We start from the raw sequence: 19930 nt of genomic DNA, 5'->3' as shown, positions 1-19930 counted from the left end.
AGCTCAAACATAAGGTATCAAACACACTTCACATCAAAATCTAATAAGCTATAGCACTGCAACAAAGGTTGGCTTGTTGACCATCCCATCACTCGTGCGCTCCACTTATAAACTCCAGCTTCCTCCTGAAAATAATCGTTGACATTGGTATATGCATTAGTTAAACTAAAACTGTAATATAATATTTTGGCAATAACAGCATAGACTCAACGAAGTAAGCAATTTGAAATAATAAATTGAATACTAATAGATTTGCAAATTTACAGATTCAATCATAGTAAAATTATCCATGACTTATCTTTGGGGAAGGGGAGAATGAACCCTTTTACTGAAAATGACTTTATAGGAGGGGAAGAAGCAAAAGCAACACAAGAAAACTAGATCATATATATTGAACTGAATTGTGAAATTTAAACCTTAACTTACGGATATGGATAACACATGTACAGAATGTGACAAATTATATCAAAAGGCAAGTATAAAATCTTAACCGCGTACATTTACTAATACTATGGTTTTTAATTTTTAAGTGCATCATGATAAGGAGTACAAAGACAGAACATTGCTAGATGAAAAGGATCATTTTTAGGTGATGCTATGGTTTTGGAAGGATCACAGATCAACAATATAACTCAGGTGATCTATGGCAACTAACAACCAAATTTTAATTCAGAGCCGAGCTTGTGACTCATCCGAATTATATTTAGTGTGTGGGGGGTAGAGATTTAGATTAGCAGCACATTCTGCACACATCGAGATTACCAATAAAGCTACACAGGCAACACAATACCCACTTTGACTGATCCTAGCAACACATAGATGAAAAACAAAACCCAAAGAACAGCAGGAAGCAATTGCAGATCGAGTCCTCACCACTCAAGGACGCACTGGAGGTGAAACTTTTGCCTGCAGCTGGTCACCTGGCAAAGGCAGGAAGAGGGTCAAGAAGCGGAAGCCGCTTCCAGTAACAATACCTGCAACACAAATATCGAAATAAATAAAAAAAGAAAAATTGCTTTCAGCAGAAATCATCGTTCTATATGATCTGAACAAAAAAACAATTAGGCCACACAGATTCATAGTATGGTTGCCACCATACCACACCTGTTATACATAGCCACTAGATGACTAGATGCATTGTCCAATAATGATGATCTATTTTTTTAATCTGCTAAATAACAAACTAAAATTATGCCAGACCTTGGTTCTTAGTACTCAGTATGGAATTAAATATGCAGTTGCAACCACATACTTTTACTATCCATCTGTTGACACCGTTTTTTTACACGTGTTAAAATGTTCGGAGTGGACTAATCGGCAAGGGGAAAGTTACTGTATACTTTGATAGCCGATGAAAGCCAGCTTGTAAAGATGGTTGCCGATAACTGGTGATGCCGATGAAGGGAGGCTTGAAGACTTCTGCTGATGAAACAGGGAGTATGCCGATGAAGGGAGATTTGAAGACTGCTGCTAATGAAACAAGGAGTATGCTGATGAGGGAAGACTTGAAGACTATTGCTGATGAAACAGGGGGTATGCCGATGGGAAGAAGGACAGTGAGATTTCCATCGTAATTAAGGCGGACAGGGAAATAGATAGGAGTTGATTTCCTTTTCTATATTTGTTAGAGTATGATTCATGTAAGAGTCACGTGTTTCCTTAGATATGGGCTTGGTGTCCTAGTTGTGTTTGGTTGTGTCTCTTTAGATCAGGGTATAAATATGGAGTGAGGGGCAATGTAAAGAGATATCAATCAATATCAAAACCAATTTTTACTCCTATTTGTATCTACTTACTTTTCGGCGACTTCGTTAATTTGCATTATTTTCTCTTTACGAGTTCTCATTGATTCGGCGAGCTGCATCGCTTCAGTGCGACCTTCGGCGATCCTCGAGTTCCGCGTGAGTACCTCTTGGCCGTGACTTCTGGGCGTATCGCTGTTGTCAGGACCAAAGTGCTTGTATCTTCATCCTTGTCGATTAACAGGTCAAATCGACTGGCACGCCTTGGATACAGATTCGGGTATTAGCACTTTGTGTTTGTAGATCCACTTTTGCGTTAACACATCTTTTGGCACGCCCAGTGGGACCAATCAGTCCGGTCAATATGTTCAATTCCGAGATCGATGCGGGGAACATTATCACGGTATCAGAAGAAGATCTTAAGGAAGAACAGAGGCAGGCTATGGAAAAGGCCATAGAAGAATACAGGCAGCTTTGTCTGAAATCATTTAGCCTGAACAAGAGTGGACAAGTCATCCAGAAGCAAGATTTGCCATTGCCTCGGCAGGTTACCTTTGACTCCAATCCTGGTAAACTTCAAGAGATGGTTAATTCTACAGTAAATCATGCTTTGATTAATCATTCCAATGTGTTGTCCAATACTGTTCATAATGCTGTGGTTCGAACTCTCAAAGAAGGACAAGCGTCACCGCATTATGTTGAGCCTGCCTATCACCAACCAGAGCCGGCATCTGTCAATACTCCATCGGCTCCCTCGGCCGTTGTGGGTACAGAAGTTACTTCTTCTCCAGTATTGGCAGGCTTACCTAATATTCAATCTACACCGATACGATCAGATCTGGTACTACCAGGAGGACGAATTCAGCTTAGTATGGATCTATCGGCATCAGCTATGTCAGGCCCTGTGTCTCGGAATAGCCAGATTCCTACTAATTGGTGGGGATATGGTATGCCTCCGGAGTCATCTGCTTTCAATCTTGGATTACCTCAAGTGTTTGACGCAGTAGGTAAAGCTCCTATACCATCGGCTGTTTCGCCGATGGCCCAAGTGCCTCAATATGCCACAACAACTACTATGCAACCAACTCCAGGGGGTTTCCAAATGCCTTTGGTTCAAACGCCCAGTTCAAATCCATCGGCAAGCTTACTGCCGATACAGCAGAAAGCCCCTGTTATGAGTCAAACTGGGGTTCAGTTTATGCCTCAAGCTGGTTATAATTATCCAACAATGTCAGCAAATTACTAGTCATCGGTGAGTTTTGTACCGATGGGTTCTAATAATGGTTGGTCAGGACAGTTACCTGTTCAACACACAGTTCAACAAAATCAACAGATTGCAGGGATTCAACAAGGTTATATGCAAGCTGGTGTTCAGAATCAAGCATCGGCAGCTCAGCCGATGAATCCTTTCCAACAGGTTAATGGACCACAAGTAACGGCAAATATGCTGATTGTTGGAGATCATGGACCACAAAGATATGTGGAAGGATATCAGCAGGTACCTCCTGTAGAAATTCAGCCAGTTCGTCAGCAGGAAGCTGATGCTTTTTGGGCCAATAGGATAGTAGAAATTATGAAGGATCAGTTTGGGATAAAGCCCAAGGTCAATACTTATTCTTATCGGACTCCATATCCTCCTGCATATGATTTAATTCCTCTCCCAAATCGGTACAAGGTACCAGATTTCACTAAATTCTCTAGGCAGGATGATACATCAACAATGGAACACGTCAATCGCTTCATTATTCAATGTGGAGAGGCAGCTAACAGAGATGAATTAAGAGTTCGATTATTTTCATCATCTTTGTCTGGATCGGCATTTACGTGGTTCATTTCATTACCACCAAATTCTATTATTACCTGGGCTGATCTAGAAAAACAATTTCATAAGTATTTCTTTGCTGGAATCCATGAAAAGAAGCTTACCGATTTAGTAAAATTGAGACAGCGCAATGATGAATCGGTAGAGAGCTTTGTGCAAAGACTACGAGATGTAAAAAATAAGTGCTACAGTTTGGTGCTGGATGATCGGCAGCTTGCCGATCTGGCTTTCCAAGGGTTATTGCCACATCTTAAAGACAGATATGCTTCTCAGGAATTTGAAAGCCTCAGTCATCTTGTGCAAAGGATCTCCGATCAAGATACTAGGGTTTTTGAACCTAAAAAGAATTGGAGTAAAAAGGTATCATTTGTTGAAGAAGTAGGAAATTTTGATTCTGATGAAGAACCAGTTATCGGCTTAGCTGAGTGGGTTAAGAATAAAAAGCCAATATCTTGTCCCTTTAGTCAAAAAGAGCCAGAAAAGTTTATCTTTGATATCACCAAGGCTGACAAAATATTTGATCTTCTGCTTCAAGAGGGTCAAATTAAGCTATCACCTAATCATGTGATCCCATCAGCAGAAGAGTTGAAGAAGATCTTGTACTGCAAATGGCACAATGCAACTTCACACAGTACAAATGAATGCAAGGTGTTCAGGCAACAGTTACAATCGGCTATTGAATCTGGGAGAATTAAGTTTGGTACTTCTAATGCCCAAAGGCCGATGAAAATTGATCAACACCCCTTTCCAGCAAATACGTTGGAGGCTAAAGGGAAGACCAAGGTATTGACGTCCGAGGCTGCTGAGAAAAACGCATCAGTGGATCCCCAACATCGGATAACTACCAATGATGCAAGAAGTAAGGGATTGCTGGGAGAAAGCAGTAGTTCCAAAAAACCTCCTCGACCTGGCATTGTGATTACTCATCGAAGGCAGCAGGAGGGTTGGCGTCAGCGTAATGATCGATATTGACAACAGCAAGAAGAAAAACGTCAGGAAGAATGGCATCGGCATAAAGATCATTGGAGGTGCCCATTTTTTATCCATTGCTGGGAAGAAGGTATTAAATTACCAACTGTTGAAAATTGCCCTGAGTGCAATGGTTATTAAGGGGTCAATCGGTCAGAAAGAAGATTTCAACCTGGCAATCGGGGTTTATTTATCAATGAGCCAATTAGAAGCAGAGCATCAGTACATGATCGGCTGGGGGGCAGACTTAGTGTACATGAAAGGCTTGGTAAACACGCTGGATGTTTTCCGAGGAATCAAGAGGAGCTTGAGGAAATGGCGAATGCAAGAGTTCCCGATGAGGAAATATTCTACAGGGACCCTAATATACGCCGTGTGGAATCGACTAGGACCTGTTATCAGCCGGTTTGGAAAACTAAGTTTCCTCGATGGTGCCCAGAGGGTCTAACAAAAACACAGAGAAGGAGGATGCAACGTGAGCGTCAGGAGGATTTATACCAAGAGGAAAATTCCTCCAATGAGAAGTCCGGTCATCAGCAGTGGCAGGTAAAACACAAAAATAAGGGTCCATCGGCAGATGTTAATATGGTATTCATGTTGCCGATGGAATTTTTGGCATTATCTGATAATGAGGAAGAAGTTGTTCTCTCTGATCAAGTAGCTCAGTTGATACTAGATCCAATGATGGCTGTTTTTGAGAAACCTACCGATGACGAGAGACAGCATCTTAAGGCTTTGTTTGTGAAGGGCAGAGTTGATGGGCAGCCTGTGTCTAAGGTACTTATTGATGGAGGGGCTGTGATTAATATTATGCCTTATGTGATGTATCGGAAACTTGGTAAGGGAGATCAAGACTTGACCAAAACCGATATGATGCTAAAAGATTTTGAAGGCAATGTGTCGCCGGCTAAAGGGGCAGTATGCGTTGAATTGACCATCGGCAACAAAACCTTACCGACGACATTCTTTGTTATTAACGGCAAGGGTGCATATAATCTGCTTCTAGGGAGAGATTGGATTCATGCTAATTGTTGTGTTCCTTCTACAATGCATCAATGCCTCGTATAGTGGATTGGGGATAAGATTGAGGTTGTCCCTGGTGATTCTTCTTATATCATCGCATCGGCAGAATCAGATACTTATGAGCGAACTAAATGCATATCAGGAGAAGTTTGGGAAAAAGAGTTCCTTAGAGTTGCTGATTATGAAATTCCACCGATCCAAGCAGTCGGTTCTGAAGAAGAATTTTAATGGATAGGTTTGCCGATGATGGAAAATTAGATCAAGGGTTCACATCAGCAGATGATTTAGTAGAAGTAGATATCGGTAATGGCGATAGGCCAAGACCTACTTTTATTAGTACTAAGTTAGATTCCAAGTGTAAGCAGCAAATAATTGATGTGTTAAAGGAGTATAAAGATTGTTTTGCTTGGGATTATACTAAGATGCCTGGATTAGACCGATCGGTAGTTGAACATCGGTTACCTATCAAATCTGGATTTCGGCCACATCAGCAGCCAGCGCGCCGATGCAACCCTAATATACTTCCTGATATTAAGGCCGAGATAACTAAATTAGTTGAGGCAAAGTTTATTCGGCAATGTCGATATGCAGAGTGGATCTCTAACGTTGTTCCTGTTTATAAGAAAAATGGAAAACTTCGTGTTTGTATTGACTTCAGGAATCTCAACAAAGCCACACCGATGGATGGCTATCCAATGTCGATTGCTGATTTATTGATTGATGCTGCAGCTGGACATCAGATTATCAGCTTTATGGATGGTAATGCAGGCTACAATCAAATATTTATGGCTGAAGAAGATATTCCCAAGACTGCTTTCAGATGTCCAGGTCATGTAGGGTTGTTTGAGTGGGTAGTCATGACGTTTGGCTTGAAAAATGCCGGTGCTACTTATCAGAGAGCTATGAACTTTATTTTTCATGAATACATCGGCACATTAGTGGAGATCTACATTGATGATGTGGTGATTAAATCTGGAGATATCACAAAACATCTAGCTGATCTGCGAAAGATACTGGAGTGTACAAGGAAGCATGGATTGAAGATGAATCCTAATAAATGTGCATTTGGCGTATTGGCAGGTCAATTCTTGGGTTTTATGGTGCATCAGCGGGGCATCAAAATCAATAGGAAGTCTATTGATGCAATTAACAAGGTGGTTGCTCCTGCCAATAAGACTGAATTGCAATCTTTGATCGGTAAAATTAATTTCATTAGAAGATTCATATCTAATTTGTCGGGTAAGATCAAGGCTTTCAGTCCATTACTTAAATTAAAAGTCGATCAGGAATTTGTATGGGGAGCTGAGCAGCAGTTAGCCCTTGATGAAATTAAGAAATATTTAACAAATCCTCCAGTGCTAGTTCCACCTCAACACGGGAAGCCTTTCAGGTTATATTTATCAACTGATGATACAGTTATCGGTTCAGCTCTTATTCAAGAATTTGAAGGAAAAGAACGTGCTATTTATTATTTGAGCAGAAGACTAGTGGATGCTGAGATGAGGTATTCGGCCATCGAAAAATTATGTCTATGTTTATACTTTTCGTGTGTCAAATTAAGGCATTATTTATTATCTGTCGAATGTACGGTCATATGCAAAGACGATGTAGTCAAGTATATGCTGTCGATGCCGATATTAAGTGGTAGAATCGGCAAGTGGATTTTAGCATTATCAGAATTTGAACTACGTTACAAATCAACTAAGGCAGTTAAAGGGCAAGTGATGGCTAATTTGGTCACTCAGCATTATGATTCAGTGGACTCTTTGGAAGTTGCTCCCTGGACACTTTTCTTCGATGGGTCCACGTGTGGTGAAGGAGCAGGTATCGCAATTGTGTTAATTTCACCTCAAGGAAGGAAGTATGAGTTTTCATTACCGATTGTTGCTACGTCGATGAATAATCAGGCTGAATACCAAGCCTTGGTAAAAGGGTTAGAATTACTGAAGGAGATACGTGCCGATGCTGTTGAAATCTTTGGTGATTCTATGCTAGTTATAAATCAATTGGCTGGACTTTATGAATGCCGAAGTGAAGCTTTGATTTCGTATTATGAAAAATGTGTGCAATTGTTGAAAGGATTTAGGGATTTTCGTCTTGAACATATCCCTCGATTGCATAATGAGGAAGCTAATCGACTAGCTCAGCATGCTTCAGGGTATCAACTTATTCAGGAAGTGCTAACATCGGCAGTTAATACCGATGACTGGAGAAAGGAGATTGTCGATTATTTAAAGGATCCATATAAAAAGGTTGAAAGACGTATAAGGTTCCAAGCTACCAAGTATGTGCTCCTCGATGATGAATTATATTATCGAACTATAGATGGAGTTTTACTCAGATGTGTTGGTAGTGATGAATCGAAAACTTTGATGGGTGAAATTCATGAAGGAGTATGTGGTGCGCATCAGTCGGCTTTCAAGATGAAGTGGATGATCAGAAGGAATGGATACTATTGGCTGACTATTCTTGAAGATTATTTTAAATATTTTAAAGGATGTCAGGGATGTCAAAAGTTTGGTAATATTCAAAGAGCGCCTGCATCGGCTATGAACCCTATAATCAAACCGTGGCCGTTCCGGGGATGGGCTATTGATCTCATTGGTCAGATTTATCCGCCATCGAGTAAGGGACATAAATTTATTCTGGTTGCTACCGATTATTTCACAAAATGGGTTGAGGCAATTCCTTTGAAAAAGGTGACATCGGTTAATATGATTGATTTTGTGAAAGAGCATATTGTTTACCGATTTGGTATTCCTCAGACTATCACTACCGATCAGGGCACTATGTTTACATCAGGAGAATTTGATGAGTTTGCTGTAGGTATGGGAATTAAAGTTTTAAATTCTTCTCCATATTATGCTCAAGCTAATGGTCAAGCTGAGGCTTCTAACAAAGGGATCATCAAACTCATTAAGCGCAAAATTGAAGAAAATCCTAGGAGGTGGCATACAGTATTAAACGAAGCCTTGTGGTCATATCGGATGTCATATCATGGTGCAACCAAAGTAACTCCTTATCAGTTAGTATATGGACACGATGCAGTATTGCCTTGGGAAATTAAAGTTGGCTCTATGCGAATACATTCTCAAGATCAGCTGACAGCCGATGATTATAATACTCTTATGAAGGATGAGTTGGAAGATGTGGCGGGTCATCGGTTAAGGGTTTTAGTTAGCATCAAAGAAAATAAAAAAAGAGTAGTCAGATGGTATGACAAGAAGGTGAAGATAAAGGAGTTTGCCGATGGAGATCTGGTCTGGAAACTGGTTTTACCGATTGGGACTAAAAGTTCAAAGTTTGGAAAGTGGTCTCCTAATTGGGAAGGTCCATATCGGATAAATCAGTTTGTTCCTGGTAACGCATATATTCTAGAAACTCTCAAAGGGGTTGTGTTTCCTAGAGCATTAAATAGAAAATATTTAAAGAAATATTACCCTAGTATCTGGATGGATGCATAAAAGTATAAGTGCCGATAACAGTCCTATCGGCTAGAATTATGCAAGGATGTCAATGTCTCATAAAGTGCCGATACAATAAACAAGATTACAAGTTCAACAAGGATTGGATAGCTAATATCGCACGCAGGCGAATCTGCTCGGCTTCCTCCATTTCTTTGATATCGTCATCGGTAGTACCCTCCACGGGCTTGAGTTTTTTCTTCATGGCCAAAGCTTTGCGAGCCTGGATATCTCTTTCTTGCTGAAGGGTTTTTATGGCATTGGGTAGCTAGCTTTCTTCTTGTTGAGCATGAGTTAAAGCTGCCTCGATTTCCTTCAATTCAGCCAATAGAGCCATTTTCCTTGCTGATAAATCCAAGATTTTCCGCTTAAGTTCAGCACCTGAAGTCTGCAAGTTGCCGATGCCCTTGTGCTTCTCATCGGCAATTTGTTTCAGTTGTAGCATCTCTTCCTTGAGTTGAGCCTGAGCTGCTCTATCGGCAATACGTTGGGCAGCCCGCTGATATTGTAGTTGGCGACTCTCTAAATGGGCTGCTGGGAAGAGTACTTCTTCAACATCGGCAGGGACTTGGCCACGGATTGTTTTGAAAATTGCCTTTGCGGGGTCCGAGTCATCTACAAGTTGGGCGGTATCCTGCTGTAGCAAGTTCAGGAGAGCTTCCAACCTGGACTTAGTTTCTGCCGATATTGTTCCCAGTACAAGGGAAGAACTTGTTTCCTCTCCATCATCGTCAGAGATGTCAATAGCGAAGGAGAATAGGCTGTTTGGGGAGTCTTGTTCCTGAGGAAAAGAAAAGGAGGTCGGTTAAGGATAAGTATGAATATTGTAAATCAGCTAGGTTAATCGGTTTACCTGTTTCAAGGCAATTTCCTGTGCTTGACTGGAAGAAACAACCTGGAGTGTGTCATGTGAGGGATCGGCTGAGCTTGCCGATGGGATGTCCTCTATGACTTCATCAGTGGTTGGCTCTTGAGGTATGATGACCGATGACATTGGGGCAGATGTAGGGATCGGCATGGACCTTTGTCGTTTTGGCTGTGCCTCGGCATCTGTTAGAGCTTTGCGCTTTGCTTGGGCATCGGCAACGATTGGCTGGGGGGCATCAGTACTTGTTGGTTGTGAAGCTTGGACGTCTGGTACGCTTGCCGATGTACCCAATTGTTGCTGCAAAACAAGTGTAAGGTATGATATTTAACGAATAAAATGAAAAGTCAAGAGAATACCTCTGAAGGTTTGTCAAAAGAAGTGGTGCTTGATGTTGGAGGAATTGCCGATGATGATCTAGTGGCAGCTCTTACCCCCTGGTGATTAATGTTAATACAGTTTATAATCGGTATAAGTAGAAATAAACAAGGTTGTTACCTTGAATGCCTTGACCAAGGTTGTGGCAGCAGCCGATGGAGTGGCTCTAGCTATAGCCAATCTGGACTTAGAGGTGATGGTCTTAGTACGGATCTTCTGGTGGGTCAAAGCAGTTAAGGTGGGGGCATTGTAGCCGATCGGTGATATTGGGGAAATAGGCTGAAGATCGAAGGGTTTCCCACTTTTGCTCACCGATGGTGCTGGGTTGTTAACCTGTCATGAGAGAGTCAGTTACTGATATATGTAGGGAAAAAGCAAAAAGGAGTTAAAAGAAACTTACTACATCGTCAGGGATGGCATATTCAGGGTCGATCATGTGCCGATATGTGTGAGCAGAAGTTGCAAACAGTTGTTCCTTCCACTCTCGCCACCATTGCTTGTATGACTCAGTGATGAAGGATACTGGCGTCCAGGTGGATATATCAACATCTGTGATATCGGCATCGGGGGAGAGTTGTACCACCTTGTTCCAATCTGTTCCACGGGTGATTGTTTCCCTAGGTTTGATCACATCGGCAAAGCAAAGTTTGATTGGCAGTTGCCCAAAAGCCAATTGACGGGATACTGCCGATGGGTTGTAAAATTCATATGAAATGTTGGTGTTTTTTCCGCTACCAAATGTATTCACTAGAATTGCCCTGGGAGTAATGATGGCCATCATGAGTTCCTTATCCTGATTTAGGGTGTCATCGGCAAAGTTGAAAAGAAGGGGAAATCTGTTGTCCTCGTCAATATAAGGTACCCAGGCTCTATGATCACGAGAGAGACCATTGTAGAAGTTTTGGAAGAATCTGCCGATCTGGTCTTCATTGGCCTCTGTTCCGGGAAGGACAATTATGGCTTCACCAAAATTAAGGGGTGAGCGTGTTGCCGATTCATCATCCCCAAGCACATGGTCTTCAGCAATTTCTCGTGGGAATTGTTGGGCAAAAAAGTCCCATTGCAAGCGTTTGTGCATATGGGCATTCAGCCACATGTTGATAAACCACCACGGGCCTCCTAGGTTGCCGATGGGTTCGCCAAGCAGAAGTTTCTGAGACACTTGATGAAGAAGATGATAAGTGGAGCTCAGAAGGTATCGGCCAAGAGGAAACCTTACGCCATTAGCCAAAAGTTCAGCTGCGGGGAGGAAGGCGTTGGTTGGTCCTACTGATCGACCATAGAAAATAAATTTTTCTAACCACATATTCAAGAATGTGGCATGTTCCCTCTGGTTAAGTGTCCCAGTCTTCTGGTATTCTTGAATGTATCCCGTCCAACCGCCGATGTTGCGGGTATTCACCCTATATTCAGATTTTCTACCATAAATGGAGCCTTCATCGGCAGTTGAAATATCCAAGCCAGTGAGCATGTGGACATCGGCAAGTGTAGGAGTAGCTAGGCCATGTCTAAACATAAAAGTGTTTGTTGTGTCTGACCATAAGTAAGCAGCTGCAATCATCATCGATTCATTCTTCTGCATATCGGCAATAGATAGCCTAATGCATTGGTCTAATTTCCGTTCTGCCCAGTATACTTGCATCGATCTATTAACCCTCAAGTACCAATCTTTTCACCCTTTGGTGGTTTTGGGCCAAGATCAGAATGTGTCTTTCCATAAATTTAGAGAGAAATTTTGGGCTCTAAAGGGGATTCTGTTAACTTCTGCATTAATCAGATCGGTTGGATCTGGGTTGCCCATTGGTCCTAGGCATTGGACATGCGGCTGATCGGTTGGAATAACTAGTTTGTTGCGCAGTTCCTAAAGTTTAAAGGATCCGGAGAACAAAAGAAAGGAAAAATCACCAACTGTGTAGACTTGCAAAAACTAGGGGAATCAAAGTAAAAGGTAATGGAAGTGAAGCGAACCGTGGGGACGTCGAAGTTAATTGCCATTATCTTGAGGAAGATGAGGGCACGAGCTGGAGACTTGAGGTAACACTGGAGAAGGGTTCTTATTGGTTGAGGTCGTGCAGTGGTTCATCGGAGTCGCCGCCGGAGAGAGAAAATGTCGAAGAATGGAGTCTGAGGGTAGAAGATAAGTGTTCTGGAGGAATCTATTTATAAGCCGCTTGGAGTAGGGGTATTTCGGACTTATCTCTATGCCGCGCGCATGTAGGTCGAAGTGGTTCAGATGAATATGGTAACTGTTTGCACGATGATCAGGGGATTGTACAGATGGGTTGATGGCAAGTAATCATGACTTGGAAGAGATATCGGTGCAGGATATTTTAATTCTGAAAATGACAGCATTATCATGTTAAGATCTTGCCGATGGGTTATTGTTTTAGTATCTTAACCATAATCAAGGCAAGAGTGGTTGGCGATTGTGCGATATTTACTGAAGTGCGTGAATCAGGATTAGATTTGATTGGATTTGATAACAGATTAGGTTTTGGCTTGGAGAATAAGTTACGGTAATCTGGAGTAAATTTCGGAGCATTAATGGTTTTATACTCCGAAATTGGGGGGCATGTGTTGACACCGTTTTTTTACACATGTTAAAATGTTCGGAGTGGACTAATCAGCAAAGGGAAAGTTACTGTATACTTTGATAGCCGATGAAAGCCAGCTTGTAAAGATGGTTGCCGATAGCTGGTGATGCCGATGAAGGGAGGCTTGAAGACTTCTGCTGATGAAACAGGGAGTATGCCGATGAAGGGAGATTTGAAGACTGCTGCCGATGAAACAAGGAGTATGCTGATGAGGGAAGACTTGAAGACTATTGCCAATGAAACAGGGGGTATGCCGATGGGAAGAAGGACAGTGAGATTTCCATCGTAATTAAGGCGGACAGGGAAATAGATAGGAGTTGATTTCCTTTTCTATATTTGTTAGAGTATGATTCATGTAAGAGTCACGTGTTTCCTTAGATATGGGCTTGGTGTCCTAGTTGTGTTTGGTTGTGTCTCTTTAGATCAGGGTATAAATATGGAGTGAGGGGCAATGTAAAGAGATATCAATCAATATCAAAACCAATTTTTACTCCTATTTGCATCTACTTACTTTTCGGTGACTTCGTCAATTTGCATTATTTTCTCTTTACGAGTTCTCATTGATTCGGCGAGCTGCATCGCTTCAGTGCGACCTTCGGCGATCCTCGAGTTCCACGTGAGTACCTCTTGGCCGTGACTTCCGAGCGTATCGCTGTTGTCAGGACCAAAGTGCTCGTATCTTCATCCTTGTCGATTAACAGGTCAAATCGACTGGCACGCCTTGGATACAGATTCGGGTATTAGCCCTTTGTGTTTGCAGATCCACTTTTGCGTCAACACCATCAATCTCTCAAATTCTAAATAGGGACATGAAAATAGGTGACAAGAAGCATATAACTATGTACTTGCTATATTCATATTTCAGACTTTCAGAATTAAGAACCTATGTGCTAGAGCTAACAGCCTAAGTGCATAATACAATAATACACACTGACACACACCTAACATGAATAAAGTCATTTAACAAATGCATTATCTAGCAGTCTAGCACTAGTAGACAAAGCAATCCGAAATCTTTAACTCTTTTCTTTACGAGAGCACACATTATTTATTTCTGGAGAACACAAAGCACAGAGCACACGTTGATTTCTAGAGAGGAGGATGCAGTGGCGTAACTAGGATCTAGAGCAAGGGTGATCTATTTTAGATGTAAAACGAAATTATAGAGTGATTCATATACAATTTTTATGATTTTAGAGAGGTCATCTACTCTAATTTAACCTTTACTAATTTTTAGTGTGGTCCATGGACCACATGTCCACCTAGCTAGCTCCACCTATGGGAGGATGGAGCAGGAGTACTAGACTCAGTTGAGTTCTTAGTTTCTAATGATGTCACGGTGTCAAGTTCTCAATTGAGTTCTTAGCTTCTAACACTCAGCCACGCTCACATGTAAGGCAAAGATCAGCCAACACCACCTACTAGCCATGCAAAACTAAAATTCAGCGGCTCGGCCTCTAACTACGAGTGACTGCTCATCGTTCTACAATAAGTGACTGCCAAAAAAATAGAATTAGCATTTTTTAGCCACTAGGATCATGCAACTTGATCAAAATAATCTCATAATAATTTAAGTTTGAATTATGTTGTACTACTACTACTACAACAACAACAACAATATAGCCTTTCAGTCCCAAGCAAGTTGGGGTAGGCTAGAGTTAAAACCCACCAAGAGCCCTAAGTCACAGTTCAGGCACTTCAATAGCTGCTTTCCAAGCACTCCTATTCAAACAAGGATGTCTAGGTATATCCTAAGCTTTCAAATCTCTTTTTGTTGCCTCTCCCATGTCAATTTCGGTCTTCCTCTACCTCTCCTCATATTATTAGCTTGGCTTAGGACTCCACAGTGCACTGGTGCCTCTGGAGGTCTCCTTTGAACATGGCCAAATCACCTCAAACGATGTTGGACAAGCTTTTCTTCAATTGGTAATACCTCTAGGCGATCACGTATATCATCATTCTGAACTCGGTCCATTCTTGTGTGACCACAAATCCATCGCAACATACGCATTTCTGCAACACTCAGTTGTTGAACATGTTGAATCTTTGTAGGCCAACATTTTGCTCCATACAACATAGCTGGTCTAATCACCGTTCTATAAAACTTGCCTTTTAGCTTTTATGGTATCCTCTTGTCAAAGAGAATGCCAGAAGCTTGTCGCCACTTGATCTACCCTGCTTTGATTCTATGACTAACATCCGCATCAATATCTCCATCCCTCTTTAGCATCGATCCCAGATACCAAAAGGTATCCTTCTTAGGCACTACTTGACCTTTTAAACTCACGTCTCCCTCCTCCTATGTAGCTCCACCAAAGTCGCATCTCATGTATTCGGTTTTAGTTCTGCTCAATCTAAAACCTTTAGACTCAAGGGTCTGCCGTCATAACTTTAGTTTCCTATTTACTCCTGCTTGGCTTTCGTCCACTAACACTACATCATCAGTGAACAACATACACCAAGGGATATCCCCTTGTATGTTCATGGTAACCTCATCCATTACCAAGGCAAAGAGATACGGACTTAAAGCTGACCCTTGATGAAGTCCAATTTTAATCAGGAAGTAATCTGTGTTACCATCGTTTGTTCAAACACTAATCACAATATTACTGTACATGTCCTTAATGAGGGTCACATACTTTGATGGGACTTTATGTTTGTCCAAAGCCCACCACATAATATTTCTTGGTATCTTGTCATAAGCCTTCTCTAATCAATGAAAACCATGTGGAGGTCCTTCTTCTACTCTCTAAACCACTCCATAACTTGTTTTATTAAGAAGATTGCTTCTATGGTTGACCTTCTGGGCATGAAACCAAATTGGTTTGTTGATATTTGCATCGTTCCTCATAGGTGCTGCTGATGACTCTCTCCCATAACTTCATAGTGTGGCTCATCAACTTAATTCCTCAATAATTAGTATAACTTTGGATATCTTCCTTGTTCTTGTAGATTGGTACCAATATGCTTCTTCTCCACTCCTCAGGCATCTTGTTCGATCAAAAGATATTGTTGAACATCTTGGTTAGCCATACTATAGCTATATCCCCAAGACATCTCCACACCTTGATTGGGATATCATCAGAGCCCATTACTTTGCCCCCTTTGATCCTTTTCAAGGCTTCTCTAATCTTTGATTCTTGAATCCTCCACACAAAGCGCCTGCTAGTGTCATCAAACAAGTTGTCCAATAGAACAATGGTGTTCTCGTTCTCACCATTGAACAATTTATCAAAATACTCTTGCCATCTATGTCTGATCTCATCCTCCTTCACCTAGAGCTACTCCCTCTCATCCTTTATGCACTTGACTTGGTTGAAGTCCCTTGTCTTCCTATTGCGAGCCCTAGCCATCCTATAAATGTTATTATCTCATTTCTTCATACTCAAACATTGGTAAAGGTCCTCATTGGCTCACCCCTTGGCCTCACTCATCGCTCGTTTTGTAGTCTTCTTTGCCACCATGTACTTCTCTATGTTGTTTGCACACCTATCATGATACAAGCGCTTATAGCACTCCTTTTCCTTAATAGCCTTTTGCACATCTTCATTCCACTACCAAGTGTCTTTTGAGACACATCTGCTCCCTTTGGTCACTCCAAGCACATCTGAAGCAACCTTTCGAACGCATGTTGCCATCTTCTCCCAGATGTTGTTTGCATCGCCTTCATCCTTCTAAGGGCCCTCTTCAATGACCTTTTCCTTAAAGACCTTTGATGCCTGCCCTTCTAATTTCCACCACTTCATTCTAGCAACTCTAGCTTGTTTGTTCCCACAGGCTTGCACCAGAAAGCAGAAGTCAGCCACCACCAGCTTGTGTTGAGTGACCACACATTCTTCAGGTATCACCTTATAGTCCACGCATGTTTGTTTATCCATCCTTCTTGTAAGGACAAAGTTGATTTGACTAGAGTATTGGCCGCTACTAAAGGTCACTAAATGGAACCATCTCTTACAAAAGAAAGTGTTAGCTATCATCAGATCAAAAGCTATGGCGAAGTCTAAGACTTCCTCTCCCTTTTGGTTCCTACTACCATATCCGAAACCCCCATGAACCGCCTCGAAACCTGCACTTGATGTACCTACATGGCCATTAAGATCACCTCCTATAAAGAGCTTCTCACTACTAGGGATAGCTCTAACCAAGCGATCTAAGTCTTACTAGAAAAGTCGCTTATCACTCTCGTCATTGCCTACTTAGGGGCATACGCACTAATTATGTTTAAGACCATATCACTAATGACAAGTTTAACTAAGATGATTCTATCCCCTTGCCTTCTCACCTCCACCACACCATCCTTGAGGTTCTTATCAATCAAAACTTCTACTCCATTTTTATTTGAAGTTGTCCCTGTGTACCAGAGCTTGAAGCCAGTATTGTCCACCTCCTTCACCTTCTACCCCTTCCATTTAGTCTCTTGGACGAATAAGATATTTACACGTCTCCTAACCGTTGTGTCCACTAACTCTCTTAACATACCCGTAAGGGACCCTACATTCCAGCTACCTAAATGGAACCAAAAATTGATTCATTGAGCGTGATGTAACACTAGTAATGGATCATGATTCAATTGTACTATTATGTTTTTCTATGTGCCAATTTGAATGTAAATCTTTTTCTATCTAGTAGCATCGAATTAAATATTATCTTTCTCAAGCAAAACTTCAGTTTACTGATTTGAATATGAAGCTTAAAACAGATTACAAGCAAGTGCAGTTCATATGATCCAAATCATTGCATTCTCTAGTTTAGCAATAATATGTAAATTTGAATGGTTTGTGATTTGAGTTACCTGGTAAATATCAAAACAACTATTGTTGCTATAGATTTTGAAAAGTGCATTCCTAATCCCATGGTCCCCAACGAGCATCAGTGAATTTGACCTTCATACTTTGGCGAACACCTATAGAAGTCTAATTCAAGATTTGAGCATATGTTGTAGTCATTTATCCCACATCCCCAACAAGCATTAGCTGCTACATATAAATAAAATCTATTGTAAAAGAGGGTCCTGAGGAATAACACGAAATAATGCTTAGTTTGACATCTCTAGTTGCAGTTTAGTCAGTCCAATTGGAATTAGTTATAACACTGAAAAAATACCTATAAGGCCAAGTAAAATAACAAAAGAAACATGGATGTTGCAAAGTCAAAGGATTGACTAAGCATGGCCATAGCTCCACCTTCTTCCCTGTGGACTACGCCTTCTTCAGCACCTTGCTCGCCTCCAAAAATGCTGTGAATAGCAATATATAGTGTATAAATTTTATCACAATAGCAAGTACTACATCATATCACAATAACAAGTATAGTGTAATAAATTTTAACAACTATGTTGTCTCAACATAGCAGGTCCTAAGCCCTGGTAAAGGAGGAGGGTTGTGATAGGCGTGGTGAGCCAACGTTAAATCTAGCCATTCTAATGAAGATGAAACCCAAAATAAAACCGTTGGGGGCGAACCCTCTTAGCGACGCGCCATATCGGAACCCGGGTATGGTGTTAAATGAGCAAGAGCCAGGTCATCACCCCTGTGACGCGTCGTGTCACGATCTAGGCATGGTGTCAAGTGAGCAAGGATCGGGTTGTCGCATCCTTAGTGGCGCGCTACATCGGCGCCTGGGTATAGTGAAAAATGAGCAAGGGTCTTCACATCTGAGTCGACGGGTGTGAAGGCTAAGGAAGCTAGTCGAACCAACTAGGATCCGTTTAGGTAGTTAGAATGTAGGGTCGCTTACAGGTAAGTTAAGAGAATTAGTTGATACCATGACTAGGATGCGTGTAAATATATTATGTGTTCAAGAGACTAAATGGAAGGATCAGAAGGCGAAGGAGGTGGACAATACAGGTTTCAAGCTTTGGTACACAGGGACAGTCATGAATAGAAATGGAGTAGGAGTTTTGATTGATAAGAGCCTCAAGAATAGTGTGGCGGGAGTAAGAAGGCAAGGAGATAGGATTATCTTAGTCAAGCTTGTCATTGGTGATATGGTCTTGAACGTAATTAGTGTGTATGCCCCCAAGTAGGCCTTGACGATAGTGCTAAGAGATAGTTCTAGGAAGACTTAGATGGCCTGATTAGAGCTGTACCTAGTAGTGAGAAGCTTTTTATAGGAGGAGATCTTAATGGGCATGTAGGTACTACAAGCGCAGGTTTTGAGGCAGTTCATGGAGGTTTTGGGTATGGTAGTAGGAATCAGGAGGGGGAGGAAGTTTTGGACTTTGCGGTAGCTTTTGACCTGATGATAGCCAACACTTTCTTTAGAAAGAGAGAATCTCATCTAGTGACCTTCAGTAGCGGACAACACTATAGCCAGATTGACTTTGTCCTCGCAAGAAGAAAGGACAAACAAGCATGCTTGGGTTGCAAGGTGGTACTAGGGGAGTGTGTTGTTTCTCAACATAAGCTTTTGGTGGCAGACTTTTGTTTTTAGGTGCGTGCCCATAGGGATAAGCAAGCTAAGATTGAAAGAGCAAAGTGGTGGAAACTGAAAGGGGAGACGTCAGAGGTATTCAGGGAAAGGGTTATCAAAGAGGGCTCTTGGAAGGAAGAAGAGAACATAAACAACATGTGGGAGAAGATGGCAACCAACATCCGGAAGGTGGCCTCAGAGGTGTGTGGAGTAACCAAAGGAAGTGGAGGCGAGGCTAAAGATACTTGGTGGTGGAACAAGGAAGTCCAAAGGGCTATTAAGGAGAAGAAAGAATGCTATAGACGCTTGTACCATGACAGGAGTGTGGACAACATAGAGAAGTACAAGGTGGCAAAGAAGACTACAAAGCAAGCTATAAGTGTGGCAAAGAGTAGAGCATACAAGGATCTTTACCTACATTTGGGTATGAAGGAAGGAGAGAAGGACATTTATAGGATGGCTAGGGTTCGTGAGAGAAAGACAAGGGACTTCAACCAAGTTAAGTGCATTAAGGATGAAATGGAGCATCTCTTGGTGAAGGAGGATAAGATCCGACATCGATGGCAAGAGTATTTTGACAAATTGTTCAATCGTGAGAATACGGACACAACCTTTCAGTTGGATGACTCTTTTGATGACACCAATAGGCGCTTTGTGTGGAG

General features: G+C 41.6%; 1 pseudogene; it reads right to left on the bottom strand.

Annotated features, from left to right (window-relative positions):
• Positions 1-876: 876 nt before the first annotated feature.
• LOC136462278 (uncharacterized) overlaps positions 877-19930 on the bottom strand; it is a 31918-nt pseudogene continuing 12864 nt past the window's right edge.

Source organism: Miscanthus floridulus, chromosome 7 (genome assembly GCF_019320115.1).
Source record: "Miscanthus floridulus cultivar M001 chromosome 7, ASM1932011v1, whole genome shotgun sequence".
Taxonomy (NCBI): domain Eukaryota; kingdom Viridiplantae; phylum Streptophyta; class Magnoliopsida; order Poales; family Poaceae; genus Miscanthus; species Miscanthus floridulus.
The sequence above is the reverse complement of the archived record's forward strand: the minus strand, read 5'-3'. Positions and strand labels throughout refer to the sequence as shown.